This window comes from Panulirus ornatus, chromosome 22 (genome assembly GCF_036320965.1).
Source record: "Panulirus ornatus isolate Po-2019 chromosome 22, ASM3632096v1, whole genome shotgun sequence".
NCBI lineage: Eukaryota > Metazoa > Arthropoda > Malacostraca > Decapoda > Palinuridae > Panulirus > Panulirus ornatus.
The window spans coordinates 11,426,364-11,449,089 of NC_092245.1; the positions used below are offsets into that span (position 1 = coordinate 11,426,364).

Genomic DNA, 22,726 nt, shown 5'->3' on the forward strand with positions numbered 1-22,726 from the left:
CAGTGTGATGGGACAAGGGTCCCACTGTATGGTGGTGCGAGGGCTCCATAGTGAGGTGAGGTAGGGGTCCCATAGCATGATGGGGTCGAGTTCGGAACAGGGAGACACCAGGGTGCGTGAGCTGGTTGGTCATCTTAGTTTGGATGAGGTTGGCCTCAGCCTCAGCAGTGTGTGTGAGTGTGTGTGTGTGTGTGTGTGTGTGTGTGTGTGTGTGTGTGTGTGTGTGTGTGGAGAGAGAGAGCTACATATTTTTGACTTTAATGTTAGCCATGGCCAGCCTGTGTGTGTAGTGCGGGCATGAATAATTGACCTCATGCCTGAAAGCATAACTGATGTACATTAGCATTTCGGATTCTTTTTGAAAACTACGTGGACACGAACATTGAAATTATCGTTCATGGAATTCAAGAAACTAACATGAACGGAGAGCAGACCTCGGTGACCATCAGGAACCCGTGCCTTGTGTCTAGGGTAATGTCACCACTGAATACATATATTCGGCTGCGGTGAAGCAGATGGAAACGGCGAGGACTTGCCAGACATGGTGGCGACGTTGATGGATCCTGACCATGAGCTGGGGAACCTGGTGACCCAGTAGGCAAAACCTTCAAAGACATTGATTTATTCGTCCCGGAGATCTAAGCGTGAGACTCAAGCACACGCACTCACACACACCTCTGTCGTCACGCAAGCACACAGATAACCTCACACAGGCGCTCAGGTATGCAGACACCCACTATGATATTCACTTTCGTTGCAACAAGCGTTGTCTGTGAGGGCATTCATCGACATAAAAGTGATGGCTGAAATACGAAATGAAAAAAACAAAACAAAAATGCAATTCATGGCAGACAGGCCCAAAAACGGGCCAGAGCCTATAATAGTAAGTTTCTATGCTAAACAACTCTTATGGTGCTGCAAGACTTATAATAAGGTCTCAGCATAAAATGCTTCAGCCAGTGACTATTTACAATAACGAGAACATAAAACCTGCAAGATATCACTTCACGCTATAATTCATATTCTACGGTCAACATCTTTATATAAAATATATTCTAATGTGCTTACTCTGCTTTCTTTAATGATTTCATATATTCTTTCTCAAGATCTTATGTACATATATGCTTGTGTCAGAGTCCTGGTAACACTAAAAATATCTGTAAAAGAAGTTTTCCCCTTGACGGAGATGTTTTCTTTGAGATAAGCCAGGGACACGAGTCTGGGTGCGTCTCTCCCAGTTCTTCAAAGGTCAAAGTTTACTCCAGGTGAATCATACTGCCCCCCGTGTAAACCCTTGGATAGTCGAGAGACAGCAAGCCAGGCGCCTGGCTATCTTAAGGACCAATAAAGCGATCATAAACTGACTGAAACGCAGCCGCGAAAGTAACCACAGGCAGACCATGACTTCTCCCCTGCCTGATGAATGTTGTCCTGTCTAGGGTGAGTATCCTATACTTACACAAACATCTCGTGTTTATATAAACGAGTCAGTTCGCTTCATTAATTCACGTGGCATCTTTTCCCTTCGTCCCTGATCCAATTTCATAAAGAAATCTTTACCCTGTTTTCTATTTCTATCCACCAATTATGAACATCACAATAATTCCCTAATATCATATTTGCTTTCACCTATGTGTCTAGTTCAACACCATCTAACCATCCTTTAACCTCCTTCATTGCGACCATTAGGGGTTCAGGTCATCAAATCTAAGGGTCGTACCGTCGTGCTTACGAGATTAATGTACCACAAACTATGGTCACTTGAATCGGCAGCGGCAGTTCCCCGACCCCGAGTCGTCCTCGTGCTCCAACTCCTCCACTTCTTATCATATTCTTCGCAAGTGCTCTCTACCCCTCTCCTCTGATCTGCATATCTCTTCCTTTCACGTCGTTATGAGCTCGTCAGCCGTCATAAACTGGTCATTTTCTGTCATAACCCGTTCTTTACGTCCATCTTTTTTTCCTTTTTGCAACCTGATCTTCCAAGTTCTGAAATAAAATCTATCCACTGAGAATGCTTTTAGAAGAGCTGTATTGATTTTGTTTTGAACGTCTTCACAGCTTGGTATTGTCTGGTTTACATGTTTGTCCTGGTGGTGTCTATCTCAGCTCCTGTCCGTCACTCCTGAACCTTACCTTCTCTTCCACACCTACACATCACTGTGTGATGTTGTCTGAGGATGTTGTGTCAAACTACCACCATTCTGCGCTGCTGGCCCTGTCAGGACCTGCCCTGCAAGCCTGCCACCATTCTCTAGTGCTATTGTTAGGACTTAAGCTGCTAGACTTGCTACCCCTATTGTGTAACACTAAATCCCGACCCTCTAGGCTCCAACTACTGCCACTTGCCACCCGTCCCGCAGCTGTACGTCATATCCTACATTCCTAACAATTATTGCGTGACAGATGACCTCTGCCTCTCCCCCTTCGTCAGGTCTCTACATTCCGGATTCTTCCTATTTTTGCTTTTCATAAATGCATCTTCAATAGGATTGTCTGTTCGTTTACTAATCATTCTTCTACTCAATCTTATATAATTTCATAACCACGCCTAATGCCTTTCCTTTTGGACCATAAGTCATGTACCTTGCCCTCCGTCTGTATCTCGTCCATCTAGTGACCCAGACTCCCCCATCACAACCCTTGCTGTCTTTCTCATGGTCCTTCCCGTCCTTGCCAGCATATCCTAGCCCTTTGCCACATATCTGTTAATATCCCCTTCCTTCCTTTTATCGAGACCCACTGTCTCCCTCAACCCCATGGGTTCCCATCTTCTACCTACCACCTTCTTTCTCTAGATCTCTTGCCTTCTACTTTCTTTTGGTCTCCCACCTCCCTCTTTCACTGGATCCACCATGGCTCGGTCTTTCACCTTCCTCCTCGACGCCCACACTCCCTTCAACTTACCGTCCCGTCCGCACCTCCCCATCCCCGTCTTCCACCCCACCAAGACCGCCCGCCTCACCCCACTCGCCTGGTGGTGTACCGTCAGTTCTCCCAAGGCGGGCCTCCGCGCAAGCTTGATTTATTCCGCAGCAGATTTGCATATTATTCAAGCTAGTTAATGAGAGCGTCCCGGTTGGCATTCCCGGAAAAAATAAGTACTTTTAAAAAGTTTAAATTTCTGAAATTATTTCGTCAGACGGGACGCCCAGAAGCGCTGAGTGCATTTCCTCTCATCAATTACTGGGGCTGGAAGTGGCCGAGATACATCACACCGGAGGAGGAGGAGGAGGAGGATGAGTGAGTGGGTCCAGGGAAGGAGAGGCAATGCATCACCACCTCCACGTATCGTCTCTTACTCCGGTGAGGGGCACCCCAACATCTGCCCACTCTGCACCCTCCACTTTTCTTCCTGGTGATATAAGAGTACATGAAATTATCTGGGTGAAATATGCTGGCAGCAAACTTTCCCTAACTATAAGCTATATGCCCTCCTGGATCTTGATTTGCATACTTTTTGGCGGTGCGACGCCATTACTGAGTCGCAAAGCCCATCTTGCGGCCGTTGTTGCGGGAGAAAATGCGAATATAATTTCCCTCAAGAATCTATTCCCTTCCAAGACTCATAAACGTCTGAGCAGCAACAAATAAAATCGAGGTCGTTATTTTTGTGACAGGAGCAGCACAATGGCGGAGGGACGCACTGCCGTCACTCACGCTCATAGGTTGCCAGCTACCGCCAGCATCACTCTCACTTCACACTGGACGTATCGTAGAGAAGTGTGACTTACTGCGACGTGCACACTCGTAAACCCATCCGCCATACCACTGTAACGAAAACGACACCTTGGAAACCGTATATCATCTACACTCGAGCTAAACGCTTCAACTACTACTTTAAATATAAAATTATCACAATACGAGGATTTAGTAAAACATCTGGTCTTGAGAAAAAGCTAATTCACACGGAGACTCCATCAGCAACTCTCTTCAAAGGATCTCGACTGTTGATATACAGTGAGCCCCCGGGTACAACTACTTTAACCAGTTGAGTATGATGACCTTAGCTACTTTGCTTAAAGGTTGTTACCGAATCCAAGGAGTTCAGTCATAGTGCACAAGGTCTTGAGTTTTCGTACTAAGGAGACTAAATGTTATCCAGCAGAAAGATACAAATATCACCAGGTAACAAACCCGTGTCGTCTACTCCCACACCGTCCCACAAAGGCCAGACAACCAGGCCACAAGAATCACTCGAGGACCAACCTTTTCTACTCATAAATTTCAGGATGATATATAACCGCAGCCCAGGGAAAACAATGTAACAAAATGCCTTCATAAAACATCACGGCCAACGCTGCGACAGGCCGCAGCCCAGGAAGCAGGTCTGGCTATACGCTGTCTCACAATTTTTCTCAGTCACTCGTTAGTCTCTTCAGCACGAGGTAAGAACCTTGAGCACGACATGCCATCATACCTAAGGGTCGTCTCGTCGTGCCCAAGACCTTAACAACACGTAGATTAATCAATCTTAATCTGGTTTAGCAATTATCTATTTATAAAATGCTGTACTTTACAGACTTCCAAGAATATTCTGGTGTTGCTGGCTGGCCTTACTATGGGTACTGACATTACATCTTCGTCCAAGATTCTAATAATTCATTCTGATCCGTATATGCTACCATTTCCAAGATCACAATAAACACAAGATGACTTTTCTCCAGGTGCTGTGCTAATAAGGTCATGTTGTCTGGTGACTAAGGTGAAGTACAAAACACAAGATTTTCTTTTGGCTTTCAAAGTGTTTCAGTACTTGGCTTAGAACGCCAGGCCCCTATCCCAGTTTGATGAGTGAATTATGCTGGTTAAACAGATGTTTTCTGAAGTTAAAACCATGCGAAGCAAACAAAATCTGAACATATATCAGTCTCAGGGATAAGACAAATATAATAGCATTATGTGCGAAGAAAAGACTACCTCTATCATCCCTACTTTGAAGCAGCTGTTGCTGACTGCCTCAGCAGAGCGCAAGTGGAGACTGTATACAGACCAGACGACTGAACTGATATGTCCTCAGACATGGGTCTCATACAGTCCACTACTGCTCTGCGTCGAAGTCTTCCATATTCAAGGTTATCCTCACCTTCAATACTTGGAAAAATGTTTCTTGCACAGAAAGTTTCATTAAAAACTACTGATTGTTGTCTAGCCTTAGTAAAGAGAGCAATGGTAGTCTGCAACCCACTATCTAACCGTGTCTGCCAACTAGTAAGTGCATAACGATGACACATCATTTCACGTCAGGCCATGTAACCCTGATGGGTAGCTGGCAGACACCACATAACTTCCACATACAACAAACTCTACGGACATTAAAGCAATATGTTCACATGCTGAGAACGACGTGGAACTAACTAAACGTACATACTTGTACATCAGACACAAAGCTTAACAGACACACAATTTAATTGATAACCCATTCCCATCTCCTAGACGAAGGTAATATCCCATCATTACATTAATATAGGAGAAACCTAGAACATAAACTGGCAATTCCTCTTAATTAGACTCTCATGCTGGAGGAACAACTCTTGTAATAGAAAACTAACACATAAAATACCAAAGCACTTCAGTTAACATATTACAACTGTTATTAATAATCAGCGTCTTATGAACCTACTTCTACTCAAGACTTCTCCCTAAAAAGAGCCATCATCATATATCATGAACGAAAAATGTCTACTTTCACTTTGAGATAAGCACAAAATTTTCAAAATACAATATCATATTTCGCCGAGAAAGAAAAAAATATAAATTGTTGGAAGAGCAGGGGATGTGGGGAGGGTGGTGGACTGGTGGGTGATGGAGGGGGTCGGGCTGAGGTCAGTGTGTAGATGGGATGGCGGCAGTGAATGGCCGGGGAGGAGATGTAGAGGGGTCAGAGCCGGAGTTATGGAGCGAGGCGCTAAGATGAGGAAGGAGAATGATATGGCGGGTGGGGTGGTGTCGAAGACCACTGGGAAGAATGGTAGTTTTGGGCTACGGGTAGTAGTGGTAGTTGGGTAGCTCCTAATGTGATCAGGTGTAGTGAGACTCTGTGGTTGTGGGACACGATGTCGTATGACAGATACTCCTCACTACAATCCACACATTCCATCTTTATGACACAGATGATGCCCTCACCTCTTACTCAGTTCTATACACTCATCCTTCTACCTTTCACAACTTCTCTTCACTTTTTATCTCCTCTCTCTGGTAGGTAGCACTGCGTAGGGAGGTACTACCGTCTCGTTATGAGGAGGGTTAGTGACGTTGGAGCTGCCTACAGTGGCTGTCAAGATCCCCTCACTAGCCCAGACTGCTGTCTTTTCTTTCTGCCTCACATACATTTGGACAGCTGGTATTCACTCCATGTCACAAATAACACTTGACAACAAGTGACGCACGTTACTCTTTAGTCTTAACTCCAGATTTTCCTATGGTGAGCGATACGCAGCAGCCCCTGCCTATTGGCGAAATCTCGTCGTAATTGCTCGTAAGTACACACACACACACACACACACACACACACACACACACACACACACACATATAAAAAAGGCAATACGAGGAACAAATAACTATTTGCCAACCCCACCGTTTACTCTGGCCCTCTCTCAATACGTAACCAATTATAACAGCGACGTATTTACCTGCGTTATGTATAATGAATAACGCCAACGCAGGCCACAGTGGCCCGAAAGATAATTAATAGTCGTCCAAATCAAATTACAGGGGTGAGAACGAGTTATACTGCACGCCACCTACCTGAAGGATCTTACGCTCACTGGAATACCAAGTGAATAACGACCATAACTGCGTGGAATAAACATTAATATCATTTTTTACATATAATCTTAATTGTGTCGAGGGCAGTATGCGTCCGGTGTGGTTCGCTGAGTTATTTCCGCCGTGCGTTATGTTTACATGCTCGTATCGCCCTCCAGCTGAGATATGGGACGACCGGGATCAGCTGGGATACTGGCCCCCCACCAGGGATACAGACACAGGGAGGGAGGGCGACACAAACGAGGCTACTAACAACAGTGCGAACAGTGACACAGGAAACGATAGTGACGAGGGAGGTTACCATTCCTGGAAAGCAGTTCCAGCACTTAGCGTCAAGGAATAAATGGCTAGTTTTAAAATGGGTTCCCGCCTGAAGCTGACCACTATTCCAAGCGACTGTTGGAGTGAGCCTTTCGGTCAGCAGACGTCAGGCCTGGCTGGGCTGACTGTGGGCCAAATGCCGTAATCGTGATTGGAACCTACTAGGCGCTCGACCCTGAGCGACCTGTGAATGCGTCGTGGTCAGGAACGCTACCCGATAAACCACGGGGGTCAATTTGATAAACCACGGGGGTCAATTTGATAAATTTCTCGGTTTTTACAAAGTGCCTGAACATGGCACATAAAATATGCATCCCAACATGTAAGAGCGCCAAAGATAGGTGTTACCGGACTCCGCTGCGAGTGATAAGTCATCTGTGGCCGGGCAGCATCCTCGTTCGCAGACGAAAGTGAGTTTAATCTTGTCGAGGAATTTCTCGTTCCATAAAAGTACATCAGTTCCTCGCTACTGATTGTAGCCAAGCCTCGAAGCAAAAAAAGTCCCAAATAAGGGATCCCGGGCTTATATATATATATATATATATATATATATATATATATATATATATATATATATATATATATATATACATATATATATATATATATATATATATATATATATATATATATATATACATATATATATACATATATATATATATATATATATATATATATATATATATATATATATATATATATATATATATAAATGCTAGACACATGTAAAAATAACTTAAGGCTAGAGAGGATGTGCAGGCCGTGGTGCGGGAGTGGTGTGGGGACTGACATGTCTGCCAGAAGTGTGGAGTAAACGCCACAAAGTGCATGCCAAGAGGGCGTTTCCCAGCACGCCCGTCCCGTGCACCCGCTCGGGAAAATATGATAATCATCACAAATTGACCAACATCAAAAAATACAATATCTACTACAAGCCTCGAAATCATGGATCAAATCCTAAAATACTTGATAAGCCTGTTGCCTTCCGCTATTATTATAATGTACGCTACAGATAAACACAGAGGAAGGGCCGGGTAAAGACGGCGTATTAGGGGATAAGAGCGAGGCAACAGCAGCGGTGATGGTCACGCAAGCAACTAGTCCTCACAAACATCTATTATCACATATATCGTAAAATATTTTCCAAAATAACAATAAAGTTAATAATAATAATAATAATAATGATAATAATAATAAATAATAATAATATCAATAACAATAATGATAATAATAATAATCAATGAACATAAAACGTAACAATTAACTGTTGAAAATAATTAAGGAATGTAGTGCAAAGGGCAGATGAGGTAAGCAAACCTGATTACATAGAAATTCAGGAAGCTACGTGTGGCAAAGAAGGCACTCTTTAACGTATGTATGACATGTATGTATGTATGACAGCCTTAGTGGTGAAAAACTGACCAATACGGGCGCTTACTATTTAATATGTGTATGTGGGAAGAAGACTTACGTTCGTGGGGCCGTGGACCTCATTTTTAATTGTGCTCTTTTCTTGACCTTCCTTATGCTCTCCGCATTCAGCGACTTTTATTTGTTACATTTTGTTGAGATGTGTGTGTGTGTGTGTGTGTAGTTATTACTTGTATGCTACGAAAAGAGAGTTTCCCACTCCTGTTGTCCCTTCTCTTAACCATGTATTCATATACCATGAACGCCTCCGCTTCCCAGAGCTGGCATAGATCTAATGTCATACTAATATATATATATATATATATATATATATATATATATATATATATATATATATATATATATATATAAAATGTGAATGATAAACTTAAGGTGCTCACAATTCAAACTAATAATACATACTTCAACACTGACTTTTCGGAGTTACCGAGAGAAACATACGTTTTCTCTGAATTCTGTCCTTAATAAAAGTCGTTTTCTTTGAAGTTCTATTGCCAAATAAAGGTTTGAGTGGTATGGGAATAAATTTAATCTGTCTACAACAAAAATTAATACTTCTAGGCCTTTCATGGTTAAGATTTCTCTGCTCATTATTTTCCGGACCCCATTATCACCATCAACTGGTCCCGTGGTTTGAATTTAGCAATGGTAACAAGATGAACGAGGCTGTTAGTCTAATAAAGGCCGAGGTTTTTTTTTTGTCCTGACAAAAAATACGTCTAAGACAAAACATGAACGTGATGTAAATTCAAAGAAGCTAAATACAGGTCATTTCATCCAATAGTTTCCGTTTTAAAGTATCTTTCTAGTAAAAAAATTCATGAATATGTAGCATGGCATGGTGTGGTTTATATATATTTAAAAATCTTACCCATGAAACTTATCTACAGTGCCAATTTGGCATGTCAACACACGTGCCAGAAAACTTAAATAGGTTTTGACGTTAATTAAAGGCGATCTTGAGTAATCTTACAGTAACATCAATTTCTATCTTTAAGTGCACTGAAGCGATGTGGCCATGTGATAGCAATGGGCGTTTTAGACTGAATAATCATGAAAAGTTCTATTCCTCGTGTCTCAAGCTCTACAATGTTACGTAGAACGCATATGTAGTGTGCAAATACGGCAAACGTATACGAATTCTTGTATGGTTTCACACACACTTTAAGTGTGATAAAGGGATTGATATCATTAAATCGCATGTCCCTGATTACTACGAAAAACTGAATTATTAGTAAGCATTACACGAAAGAGATGCTTATCGTTTACAAATATATATATCATTTCGAAATATTAAGTCTACGAGTTTGCTAATTTTCTAAATTTTCATTTTTCAATGTATCATTCAATTTCCAAACATTCAAAAACAAAAAAATAGTAAATACTAAATTACTGCTGTACAAGGCCAATATTGGGAACTAAGGCCTATGAAATTTTAGTACCTGATATATCTTTAATCTAATAACAGTACTGCCGTTTATGAGTTTCACAATGGGAGCCAGGCTTTCACTAGCTCAGTTACCCTTCCACGCTCAGGGATGGCAACATTTTCTGTGTTGCACTGAAAGAAGAAAACGTAACTTTTAAAGGAGTAGCTCTAACAAAACTGTAAACCCTTCTAATTATCTCTAAAAGATAGTTTTAGAAAGTCTAAATCATCAAAAGATTTAAACACTTTAAAAATCTATAGATAAGAAATAAATGATAGTACAGTGGGATAAATATCACAGGTGAAAGATATTCAATCATTTTAATATCAACATTGTCGGAGGAACGAGTCAGTGGTTCCTGGAGCAGTTTGGAAAATAGGTCAATCCCCAAGGAATAAACACGAGCTGGGTTATCGTCATGCATCATATTTGATAAATATTACCAGGTTCTGTGACAGCCACACCACACCACTCGTCACACTGATGAAGTATGTGTCCAAGACAATATCCTGGAGTGTTGCTAACCGCACATCCTCTCAATGCCATTCTTCGTCACTAAATAAATGGTTTCCTCTGAAGGAGATAATGTATCATACATAACTAGACATCGTGGCCACAGTAATGAACATTACGTAATAAACTTGAATGAACCTGAGAAGTCCCTTGATCCTGCCCATTTCTCATTTAAATATGCCACATTACTATACCTATCTCTCACAACACTGATGTGTAAGCAAGACAGCTAAAAGTAATGTTAATCGTTAAGTATGACAAATTAATAGATTCTATTAAGATGATGAAAATGAAAATACCTCGCTAATGATGACTCTATTTTAAAGGATCCAAAGTGTTAAACAATTACTATTAATTACACTGTAGAAACGACGCGTACATATCAATTCTATATACGATTGCACATCCTGACGCTCCACAATTACTGCATCAAATTCACATCCCATAACCTTGGTACAAATTCTTAGTAAACCAAGAGCTTGGATTATAAAAGTAAATTATCTGAGTCCTTGAAAAATAAGCATAATCTTAAAATATTTCCTCTGAAATGTTAGTTCAGCTCTTACTCTCTCATACCCGCAGCTACAAATGTTTATTTAAGAAGTTTCACCAAGATGGGCTTAAAACAGTGAACAAACAGAGAATATCACGCTGCACTACAAACATTTTCATGGTGATCCAGTCACCAGAACTGTCAGTTGAAGACTGGTGGCAGGAGGCTGGTGACTAGCAGCAGCTTGTGAAGCGAAGAAGTTGTGTGTAAAGGTTTGCTTTGAGGCAAGTGACTGGGCCAGTGATTGTGAACGATGTAGAAGTAACAACTTTCACAGAAAACTTTATCAACTTTACACACTTACCTCAGACGAACAGTATATAATCCTTACATAGGGAAATCTTGGTCTCTAAGTACAGTGAGAGAAACTGAAGGAAAATTCGTCTCTAGCTTCACTGATTAATCTTAATTATATAAAACCTTCATTGTACACAAGACTCGACGAGCAGCCTATGAGAGAATATAAAAGAATAACTTCGAACTTATATCGCGAGGTACTTACCTTGCCTAATTGTTTTGATCATAATTAATCATTCTACAAAATAGCAAAAATTAACGTCAGATCTAAGGAATATGTTCAACTGGAGCTGAAAGGTGAAGAAGCTGCTTAACAACGACCACAGAAAACGAGTAAGTGCTGGATGGTAAGGTATAGTGGTTGTGCCTTACCAACGCTGTAAGACTGGTTGATACGTACGTCAGGTGTGGGTTCAGTCTGCCCCCGCATGTGTGGGTCAGGTTCCGGCGAGGAAGAGCACACCCATGCACCCCAGTCTCCCAACATACCTGCAAATTGATGATCAAATCATTTGTATATAAACATAAATTTTCGGTAAGTTAACACTTCATAATTATCAAACTGACAAGAATGGCTCCATATATCGTAACACTGACGATATATCATAGTTAATAAATCATGATAATACATCCAACAGTCAATAAATCATGTTAAAACTGCGTAGAAACAAGTTCAATTTCATCCTGTTGATAAAGAGAAAAAATATTTAATGAAAAAATAATTGATTCCCATAGTTTACTTTTGCAGACCAACCATACTAGGACTGACCGTTATGACAGCTCCTTCCCTTGAACATCAAAGCTACGAGACTCCCCTCCTTCTCCATGACCATTCTACCTTTAGACATAAACCTGAGGAGCTCACATTCGTATCCACAATCTTCATGTCATACTCTTCAACTTCCCTTTCGTCTCAGATGATAATGACGGTGTATGTTTTCCCCAAAGCCATTTCAATTACAGTAAAAGAATAAGTGAAAATATATAAAAAGAAATGTTTACAAATGAATTACTATCTTACGAATTTACTTGAAAATGACAGAAAAACCACGGCAACTACTACACAAAAATGACATATCAAAAAAATTTTGCCTCAAGACATACTATCATCACGTGTTATCAACAGAAGCTAAAGAGGTTCTCCACTGCCACGGGAGTACAAGGAAGTGTAGTGTGAGGAGGGAGGCCATAAAGCCGCAGGTTACCAAGAAACTCTCAAGAAGAAGTTTGCCACGACGAAGACACCATAAAAACCAGCCAGCTCGTTACCTACAAACTAAAGCAGAAAAATAAGTTCCTTCCGCGCGACGCCGTCTCACCTGCAGGTCACCAAACACTTCAGCATCTGACGGAGACGCTGCGGAGCGTGACCCGTGTGGCGCGCTGGACGAGTAGGCGTACAATGAGGGTAGAAGGACGGTAAAGGAAATGTAGAGAGGGCAAGGATGGATGAGATGAGAGTGGTCATACATGCAAGAAGGTGGAGAGGAAGAAGGGGCCAGGGATGGAACAGGAAAAGTAGGAGCAGGAGGCAACACTGAAATGAATAAAAAAAAAGAGAAGGAAGATGAGAAGAAATAGAAAAAGCAATGAATAAGGAAGGGGAAACAAGGGCAAGAAAATTAGCAATAGATAGAAAAGAAATAGCGGGAAGGAGGAGAGGGAAAGGGGAAAGATGACTAACTAAAGGAAGAGTAAAAGGGAAACAAGAAAAGGGAGAGAAAGAGAAAAAGAGGAGGAAGACGCAGAAACTTTCATAGAAAACTTTAACAAGTGGGCGTGGGAGGGAGAGGTGATGCCTGGCTAACTGCCCCTCACGCCGCACCACCAAACTTTGCGAGGAACCAGACACAAGAACACCAGTATGATACGCACACACCATCCGTCCCCCGTGTGTACATGGTGCACGTACACAAGCGCTTCACATGCATGTATTTTTGAGAATGTATTTGAGCCGAAGGATATATGAGTGCACGTGTGTGTGTGTGTGTGTGTGTGTGTGTGTGTGTGTGTGTGTGTGTGTGTGTGTGTGTGTGCACCAGAGCCTTTGTAGACATTATACAGACGCACCAGACAGATTACACAGCATCCCCCTCCCACAACGCATCATCTCCTTACGCCGCAGATAAAAAATCCTACCCTTACCAAGAACCCGCTAATATATATTATAAGCAACTTAAAAACGAACATTTCACGTTACCGGGAACCTAGGGGCAAAAAGCTGGGCACTACCAAGAACTGTATTGGCCACGGCAGCCCATAAAAAGGTTAATACCGGGAGCTCTCCACTGTGATGCACACAGCCTCCCCTCACTACCTCCCTCCACTACAACACTGTGACGTATATAACTTTCTTCATGGTATAAATGTTGCTGAGGCAATTTTCGGGAGCTACAGCTTGCACATCCAGTCATCAGGAGGCTCCATCGGACCACAGCTTATCATCTATGTTAACACATCGCTGAATCTCCAGTTTTTCCTGCTTGAGTTCTCATGAGATGAGTGAGAAGAGAGCAGGTAATATCTACTTAACCTTATCCTCTTCCTCAAGGAAGGGACAACACTGGTGCTGAGTCTAAACAAAATACGACTGATTAACATCCAGCCGGCCAGCCATCGTACTGCTCTTGCAGGACGCATCACACAATTCACCTTTAAGGCATCAGACAAAAAGTAATATCGAGGAGACCTCTTCCTGTTGGTAACACTTTCCTAACCTGAAAGACAATATAGGATATAGATGTAAACAATGTCTCGTACAACAACATATGACTCTATGGTTAATAAGGTGTACAAGACCATGACAGACATTAAGTGACTGCATAAAAAAAAAAAAAAAAACAGTTGGGATAAATAATAATGTCACAGCCTTGTAACAATGACTATATATATATATATATATATATATATATATATATATATATATATATATATATATATATATATATATATGTATATATATGCGTTACACAGTACATCAAACGCTGCTTAAGAACGACAGTCTTAACTGGGCTTTACGTGGGGTCCACATATGAGGGTTGCACTGTACACTGAGACGTCAGACAAAAGAATCATTCGAGTCACACAAGGTGTTCTTGGTTGGCCTGGGAAACACACAGGACTCGCCCTCCCCCTAAATGAACGTTCATAATTAGCGGGGACTGTGTCCACGGGGATTGGGGATTAGTAAGCAGCGATGCTAGGGGTCCCGGCGCAAATGGAGGACCAGGAGTGGTGGGGTTAAGGGCCGGAGAGGTTGGGATGGGGTCCGAGAGTCATCGGGTCGTAGGTCTGGGAGTGGCGCAGCTGGAGATCTGGGAATAGTAAGGATGGGATGAATAGGTTACTCAGATGGAGAATAGTAAACACGGAATCATCAAATGTCGTGAAACGCACGGCAATAACCCACTTTCGCACGACCAACACAAGGCTTTATATAGATGTAGAGAAGGTGACCATATTTCATCAGACCGGAAATAGTACATAGAAAAAAATGAATTAAACCTGCACTTCCCATTCCAATGTTGATTCGAAGCGTCGACTAGTAAACACTGGCTGGAGGTGATCTAACAGCACAGCTGGCTGTCAAATGATTTCCGGCTCACACTCTAGACAGCCCTGCGTCAGGACGCTGCTTCAAATGTTAAAATGACATCTGACTGACAATGGCAGGCAACGGCGCGTTCCTAGCATAAACATTTGGGTTAAAAGTCCCGTTAATGACTCGTGGTGTGGATGTGTGCAGGATGGAGGCAGGAAGACGGAGGGAGAAATGGAAAAAGAAGTGAGAAGGAAAGACGCAGTGAGAGAGAGAGAGAGAGAGAGAGAGAGAGAGAGAGAGAGAGAGAGAGAGAGAGAGAGAGAGAGAGAGAGAGAGCCGGTGTTGGCTCAGACGAGACAGAGACAATAAGAGATAAAACAAGAGCAGAAAAAATGTTGAAGATGCCGCAGCCACTCGGGTTTGAGAGACACCATAACACAGGAAAAGGCAACATCGTCCTCATACCTTTACAAGAGCCGCCACCTCCAGGGAGTCCGGAACAATCTCAGCCAAGTTATACCCACCAATATTCCCTGCTCCTTTCTCCTCGTTTTTACTTGCCATTAATGAACGTGACGCTAATGTGTTATTTACCTGACACGGTACAGTATCACGAGTGTAGTTTACGTCATAACTGTGAGGAAACAAGAGCAGCACCGCCCAGGTCCTACTGTTCTCTGGAGTCATTCCGCTTAAAAACGATATAAAAAGTTGTAGCAGATTCCTCGACCTGGCCAGCTTACATCAACATATTTCTACATGACCAAAACGTAAATATTCTTATCGCAATAAGCAGATAGAAGTTCTCCTTCCCCCTCCCCGGGAACCCAAATTAAAATATCCCATACGAGGTCGAAATAAGCTAGAGGGCGCGGAGGTCATAAAGCGAGATGAGGAGTTAAGGTTCCCACATTTTCGGCCACCAGAGCCACCAAGTAAACAAACACCCAGCCTCTCGATTGGCCCGGATGCAGAGACACTTTATGCCCAGTGATATTTGAGCCTTCATGAATAGCAAGGCCTCGCCAGCATCTCCCTACATTAGCATTTTTATTTTCATGTGGTTTAAAGAAAAAGAAAAAAAAAACATCTTTGCCTAACAGGAGAGTTCTGAAAAATTCATGACTTTCTGAACTGCATACTTGGTACACACCTCCGTTTCTTTAATTCATGCGCTTGCGCGAGCGCTTAATGACACTGGCATGCATGTTCATACTGTATGTGTAATACAGAAATAACGAGTCAACGGGTCATCTTATCAGGGCCAACTTGAACAAAAAAAGCACAAGCACACTTACACACAAAAACAGAGAGAGAGAGAGAGAGAGAGAGAGAGAGAGAGAGAGAGAGAGAGAGAGAGAGAGAGAGAGAGAGAGAGAGAGAGACTGCTTTCTAACAACCAAAGACGATGGTAAAGGTTTCCAGACTTTCTCACTCACTATAGCAAGACTGATAAAGATACCAAACCCAGTAGTATTGTTCCACAAATTATCATAAGAACACACACACACACACACACACACATATATATATATATATATATATATATATATATATATATATATATATATATATATATATATATATATATATATATTTTTTTTTTTTTTTTTTCTTTTTCAAACTATTCGCCATTTCCCGCGTTAGCGAGGTAGCGTTAAGAACAGAGGACTGGGCCTTTTTTGGAATATCCTCACCTGGCCCCCTCTGTTCCTTCTTTTGGAAAATTAAAAAAAAAAACGAGAGGGGAGGATTTCCAGCCCCCCGCTCCCTCCCCTTTTAGTCGCCTTCTACGACACGCAGGGAATACGTGGGAAGCATTCTTAATCCCCTATCCCCAGGGATAATATATATATATATATATATATATATATATATATATATATATATATATATATATATATACATTCTGTTGTATGATGATAGCATCAAACACTGTTTTAGTGTCTTATCCCTAGCTACATTTATATACAATTTGACTACATTTTAACAATCATCTTTTAGATTAAATAAGTAATGTCATGTTAAACGTAGATAACCAGAACGTGTGATCTCATGCGCATACAACATGAACACAAGCAGAACAAACACACACATACATGTATATATGTGGTCACTAGTTTTTCCCTGTTTCATACAGACATTTGCCAACACTCTTTGGGTCAGGTCATCTCTCATGCGAGGTAACAAATGCAGCTGTTCAGCCATGACCTATGACTGTGACACAACCAACACTGGCGAACAGCGAGTAAAACCAAACCTGGCAAGTGTTCACCAAATCCCCTCGACCTGATCAGTGGGTGGCGAGGGCGTGGGGTGACAAAACACGAGAATACAACACACGAAGCCAGCCATCACTCCCAAGACATCCACAACCCAACACTGTCTGACAGATTACCAGCTGGGCGGGAGTGACACAGGGGGCGCCCATTGCACAGGAGGGCAGGAGGATAACCCAGCCATCGTCCTGGGCTCAGTGTGCTGCATAAATTTTCCCAGCGATGAATAAAACAACAGCCATCATGTCGATACACTCACCCATCACTACCTCTGCAACTACGACAACTACCACCCAAATGACAACTATCACCAGCACAACCACCACCATAGCCTACATCATCACCATCACAACCACACCTTCCTTCCGCAGGTCAGGGTGAAGTGTCCGACATAATATTTGGCTGTGAGGAAGCGTGCATAGGAAATGATGGATAGGGACGGACAGCGGCCTAATTGGTTGTTTGAATCCTCACTTTTCCTAATGACCCATGAAAGATTACCCTTGACAGACAGACTGCAGGTGCCACTATGATAAACAGTGTGTGTGTGTGTGTGTGTGTGTGTGTGTGTGTGTGTGTGTTATCAACAATCTTACATCACCTACGTAGTGTATCAGTTACCGTTCCTAACTATGACGCATTCACTGGCCGCCCAGGGTCGAGCGCATAGATCCGAATCCTGGTTGCGGCAGTCGGTCCACAGTCAACCCTGCCCTTCATCCACTTTAGGCCTAAGCGCTGGTTGATAAAAAGGACACCTGGCACAGGCTAGGATTATATATATACATATATATATATATCTTTGATTAGGGCCTCACTTTCCCGTGCCGTCCCATCTAACCCAGAGAAAAATATATGAACAGCAACTGAGTAATGATACACAAGTTCTGTTGCTTACAGTCTTAGAGAGAGCAATGACATATCATTATATCAAGGGCATAATCTTCCTTTATTGTGAATTAGGGGCTGAGAGACAAAAATTAATTGTTCACATTTATACTGTTTAATTCAAAGATGAGTGAGCACTGAAAATTTCACAAAGGTAAAGATAACAGTGAAATAGAGAACACGCATGTATGCACGCATACACATTAATAAAACAAAACGAACACAAGTACACATCCAGACAAAAAGATGCGTTTATCTATACTGAAGACGTACCGAACAAATACACACAAATTCAAACAAATAAAAACATATGCATTAAAACATACACATGCACACAGATACAACCAAACATAAAAGTAAAATTCCAAACGTAAATACGTCTAACTAAACACAGACGGACACAACTAGCCAAACACAGGCACACAAACACATCTCTCCACCAACAAAGTCAGCTGATCATGCATTTTCCATGGCAGCATAATAACCAGACCTTCCAGAGGTTCTTTTCAATCGTGAGCATGGCAGCGAGGGTCCAGTAAGCCAGTCTAAGGGAGAGAAGAGGATCAAGCAAAGTGGGAGGCGATGAGGGAGTTATGAGGCCTCACTACTGCCCGTAACTTGCTAATGACTTCCCCGTCTGCCGATCCGGGTAAAGTTAAGTTCTAAGGAACCTCCTGCAACCTTAAGTTACGTTCGGTAGCTCGCGTCCTGCTCCTGCTCAGTCTGAAGCTTCCAACCTCAAGCCTGGTGACCTCGGCCTGTATGTCTCCATAGCAAGGCTGGTGGCTCGGGTCTCCGTCTCTATGGACCTTCTGTTTCCCTGTGGTTTATGCGTCTCCCTCTGAGTTTATCTGTAGCCTCTCTGAAAAATGTCTCATGCCCATCTTCCCATCTTGCCTATAAAAAGAGAAAATCGCTGTCTGAGCAATTATGTGTTCTTTCTTTGCCATCTTCCTCTTCCTTCTGGTTTACATATGCCTTTTATTCTATTCCGTCTGTGCTTCCCATGAGTTACACTGGTATTTCTACTTGATTTATTTGTACTTCCTTGGTTAATCTAGTGTCTTCCTTGTCTGTTTATGCTTTCACTGATTCATCTATCCTTTCCCTTGCTTTATGTATTTCTTCTGGTTCACATTCCTTCCCTTGGTTTATCTACACATCCCTTGGTTTACTTATGCCTCTCCTGTCTCCCCGTCTTGTTTACATCCATCAACCTTTGGTTTATCTTTCTCCTAACTTCCCCATGTCCATCTTGTTTATTTCTCCTTCATGTTCCAAGAATTTACCAAATTACTGAATCTGCCCAGTTCTTTTTAGCCGATCTATTCTCTCTCTCTCTCTCTCTCTCTCTCTCTCTCTCTCTCTCTCTCTCTCTCTCTCTCTCGCTTTTATTTAGCGAGATATTTTCAAGGAAGCTGCATCAGATCCATTAATTCTCATGTCCTTTACTTCGAAATCTCCGCCAGACTGACGGCGCTGTAAGCTGTTTTATACTATCTTTCCCTCATAAAACGCATCTGAGCTCCCTAGATATATGGCACCAGAAACTTGGGGGAAAAACTGTGATCAAAGTGGTAAAGTTTTAGATATAAATCATATTAACTTCACGAGTTATTAATTTAATGACAGTATCAACAATCCTCTACAGCGGAAATGAGGACAAAGGCCGGATAAATGAGACACCGTTATCTCTAACTCAGTGTCAGCTACTCCGGCCAACAGAAAATTAGAGGAACCAGACCAGTAATATCTGGTGTGGTTAACGTATGACTACGTCTCCACAATACCTGGCAACAAGACGAAACCAAACGTGAGTAGAACACACCCTGCAGCTCCGCTACACACACTGGGGGAGGTAACTGCGGGTATGTAAACAGATCGACAACAAGGAGAGTACTGTGCGCTGGATGCAACACCTGAGTAATTCTGAAGTATGCTGTATATCCTGATATTCCAGTGTTCTTAATTAATGACTCGGAACTATAATAAACCTGGAGAGTTGCACCTAAAATCATCACTTGTATCCTCCTACTCGTATTGCCAGCCCACCAATCATGAGGAATTCCATAACTAAATACTACCACTGGAAGCTTTAAAAGCAAAATTTCATTACATTACACAAGTGTCACGAATCAAAATATACATATGCGTTTTATAAAGATAGCAACGAGATAACTGGACTATCACTAGCCATCTCTCTACCAGTCAACTAATGAATCACATATAACACAGCCGATATATACTAAATTCTATTACATTACTTCAAAGGAAAACCAAAATATAGGGTATACCCTCGAGCATTACTTCCAACAATCAGTTATACGGAAATCAAAGGTTTTGGTCTTTCTCGAGATAAAAGATGACGTATACCTTGGCCTCACATACATAATCATACGGTCACTCCCGTAGGCTATACGGCCCTGACACCTGGTGTTCTGCCTACTGACTAGTTACCTACAGAAGAGCTGGCGTTAGGGAAGCTGAGACCAGTGGTATATGAAGCCTATGTTGTTTAGACGTAAGGTAAAGTTACTGCTGACGTTATGTTAGTAATACAGGAGATGCTGAGAGAAGACGGAGCTGGCGTTAACAAGCAGACCTGACGCTGAAGGACTGCAGCGTTGATACTGAGGGAGATGCACAGCTGATGCTGAGGGACGGCAGGGCAGACGCTGAGACGACTCGTAGCCGGCGATATAGGGAGACAGAACTGGCTTTCAAGGAGATAAACAGCTGACACTGTGGGATTATACAGCCGTCGTTGAAGGGATGAAGGGTTGATGTTGATGTTATACTAAGCGCTGGGTGGACGGAGGCAAGGGGAACACAACTGACGCTTCCAGGACGCGGGGTTTGACTTACATGGGAACACTGCACAGAAAATCGGTATAGCAAGTGTCAAGAAGGCGCAGAGCTGTCCCTACACCACACATCCAGAGGAGGAGCTGACAATAAGACAACGTAGAATGAAGAGAAGTGTCAGGGAGAGCCAGAACAAACGCAGAACTAAGGCGAAAAAAGGTCAGGAAGTCGATGTACATGGAGTAAAAACGGACAACAGACTGACGTAAAGAGGGCGTGAATCAGACATTATTGGTCTTTGAATGAGACGGTATGGGGGCAGTGGAGGCCTCTGAGGGCGGAGCCAACACAAGAATGACCCAACCTAAGACAGTTTTATGATCGCTCCTCCTCGCCACTACGTCTTCCTGCTCCTACAGGCTTCACTGGACGAAGGTCGCCTCGATAACGGATAGAGGTCAGTGGCTTCACTGGTGCGGGTGGCGGCATTCTGAGTGCTAGAGGGGCGTTTAAGTCTACAGTGACGCAAAGATGATCTCAGGAGACTTCAATAAAGAGGTTGGTAGCTTTCATGGCAAGGAGCTTCGGGGTGCTCTCTGAGGGGAGTCCCTTTAAAGATGTTGCTCACAGCAAGTATGAGTTTAGTCACATAAATTAGACTTAAAATTACATATTCACAGCAATGAGCACTGTTGAGTGATCTTACAGGTACTGAGGGAATTGTGATAATCTGATAAATTTGTGCACCTGATCCAGTCCAGGAAAAGAGGAGTCACTTCAAAAGTGTGACAGTGTGTACAAGCGAGATTCACTGACCACTGCACAGTTTTTCGTTTCCACCACTTACAGGAACTGTGTGTGTGTGTGTGTGTGTGTGTGTGTGTGAAGTCTGCGCGCACATGTAGGTTGGAAGGTTCGAGACATGGTGCACATACGTAAGCTTTAGTGCACTGAACAAGAATACAATACATTCCTTAACAACAAAATACAAGCACAGAGTACAACCGAACGACGACATACCCACTGACCTTGTTAATGTGACCTCCTTCACCGCTCTGTTTAAGGTCTCTTACGTAGCTCTTGCACCAAATATTTGAGTTATCCATCTCGGCCAAGCTCCTCCGTCAGCAGCACATCATTTCAATAAACCTTTCCTCGCGCTTGTTATTTCTCACGCGCCGGGAGGCCAGATCCACCTGGACACACACGTACATACGTACATGTATATACATATATACATAAGCATGTGCACAAACATCCACATAGATACACGAACACACAAAAAGCCTGTTTGCACTGGTAACCAAAAATCCAAGATCCAAATGGCACCGTCCATCCCACCTCCCTTAGTGGCCGCAGTCTAAGGGGGGACGTGTCTGAGGAAGACGTAACCCTTCTGAGACTGTATCCCAGGACGTGCCTCTCTACACCGCCCTAGCTCCGGTATACCAAGACAACAGGGGATGGGCTGCTTCCTCGTATCTCCCCGGCCACGCATTCTCAGGAGGGAACTGGGGTCAATCCATCAACCCCTCCCCCCTTCCCTGGCTCCGAAGCCTGAGACTGGGGGGAGGATGCGAGAGGACCTGCAGTCTACTAAGGCCCCGCCACTTACATCCTCCTCGACCACGCAGTTCTAGTTCTCCTTAGGATGGAGAGGCTCCATCCTCAAACACATATTCTTTCCCGGACTCCTACACTTCGCTTCCCACACGTAGCTCTTGGTGGATCGGGGAGGAGGAGAGGAGGAGGAGGAGGAGGAAGAGGTGGGTGTCAAGCCCTTCTGTCTCCCCCGGGACTGTAGTCTCAAGATGGAGAAGAAGCTACGCTTCACAGCCCTAGAATGGGGATGCTCCGCCCTCCCTAACCCCATGGTAACATTAAGGGAAGAGGC

General features: G+C 42.8%; 1 protein-coding gene across 1 annotated transcript in view; it reads right to left on the reverse strand.

Moving 5' to 3' along the window:
* LOC139756541 (inactive tyrosine-protein kinase transmembrane receptor ROR1-like) overlaps nucleotides 1-11,742 on the reverse strand; it is a 535,210-nt gene extending 523,468 nt beyond the window's left edge. Inside the window, exon 1 of the mRNA XM_071676098.1 lies at nucleotides 11,720-11,742. The gene's annotated coding sequence lies outside the window, so the exon portion shown is untranslated. The remainder of the gene's footprint in view (nucleotides 1-11,719) is intronic.
* Between the last annotated feature and the right edge of the window lie 10,984 nt (nucleotides 11,743-22,726).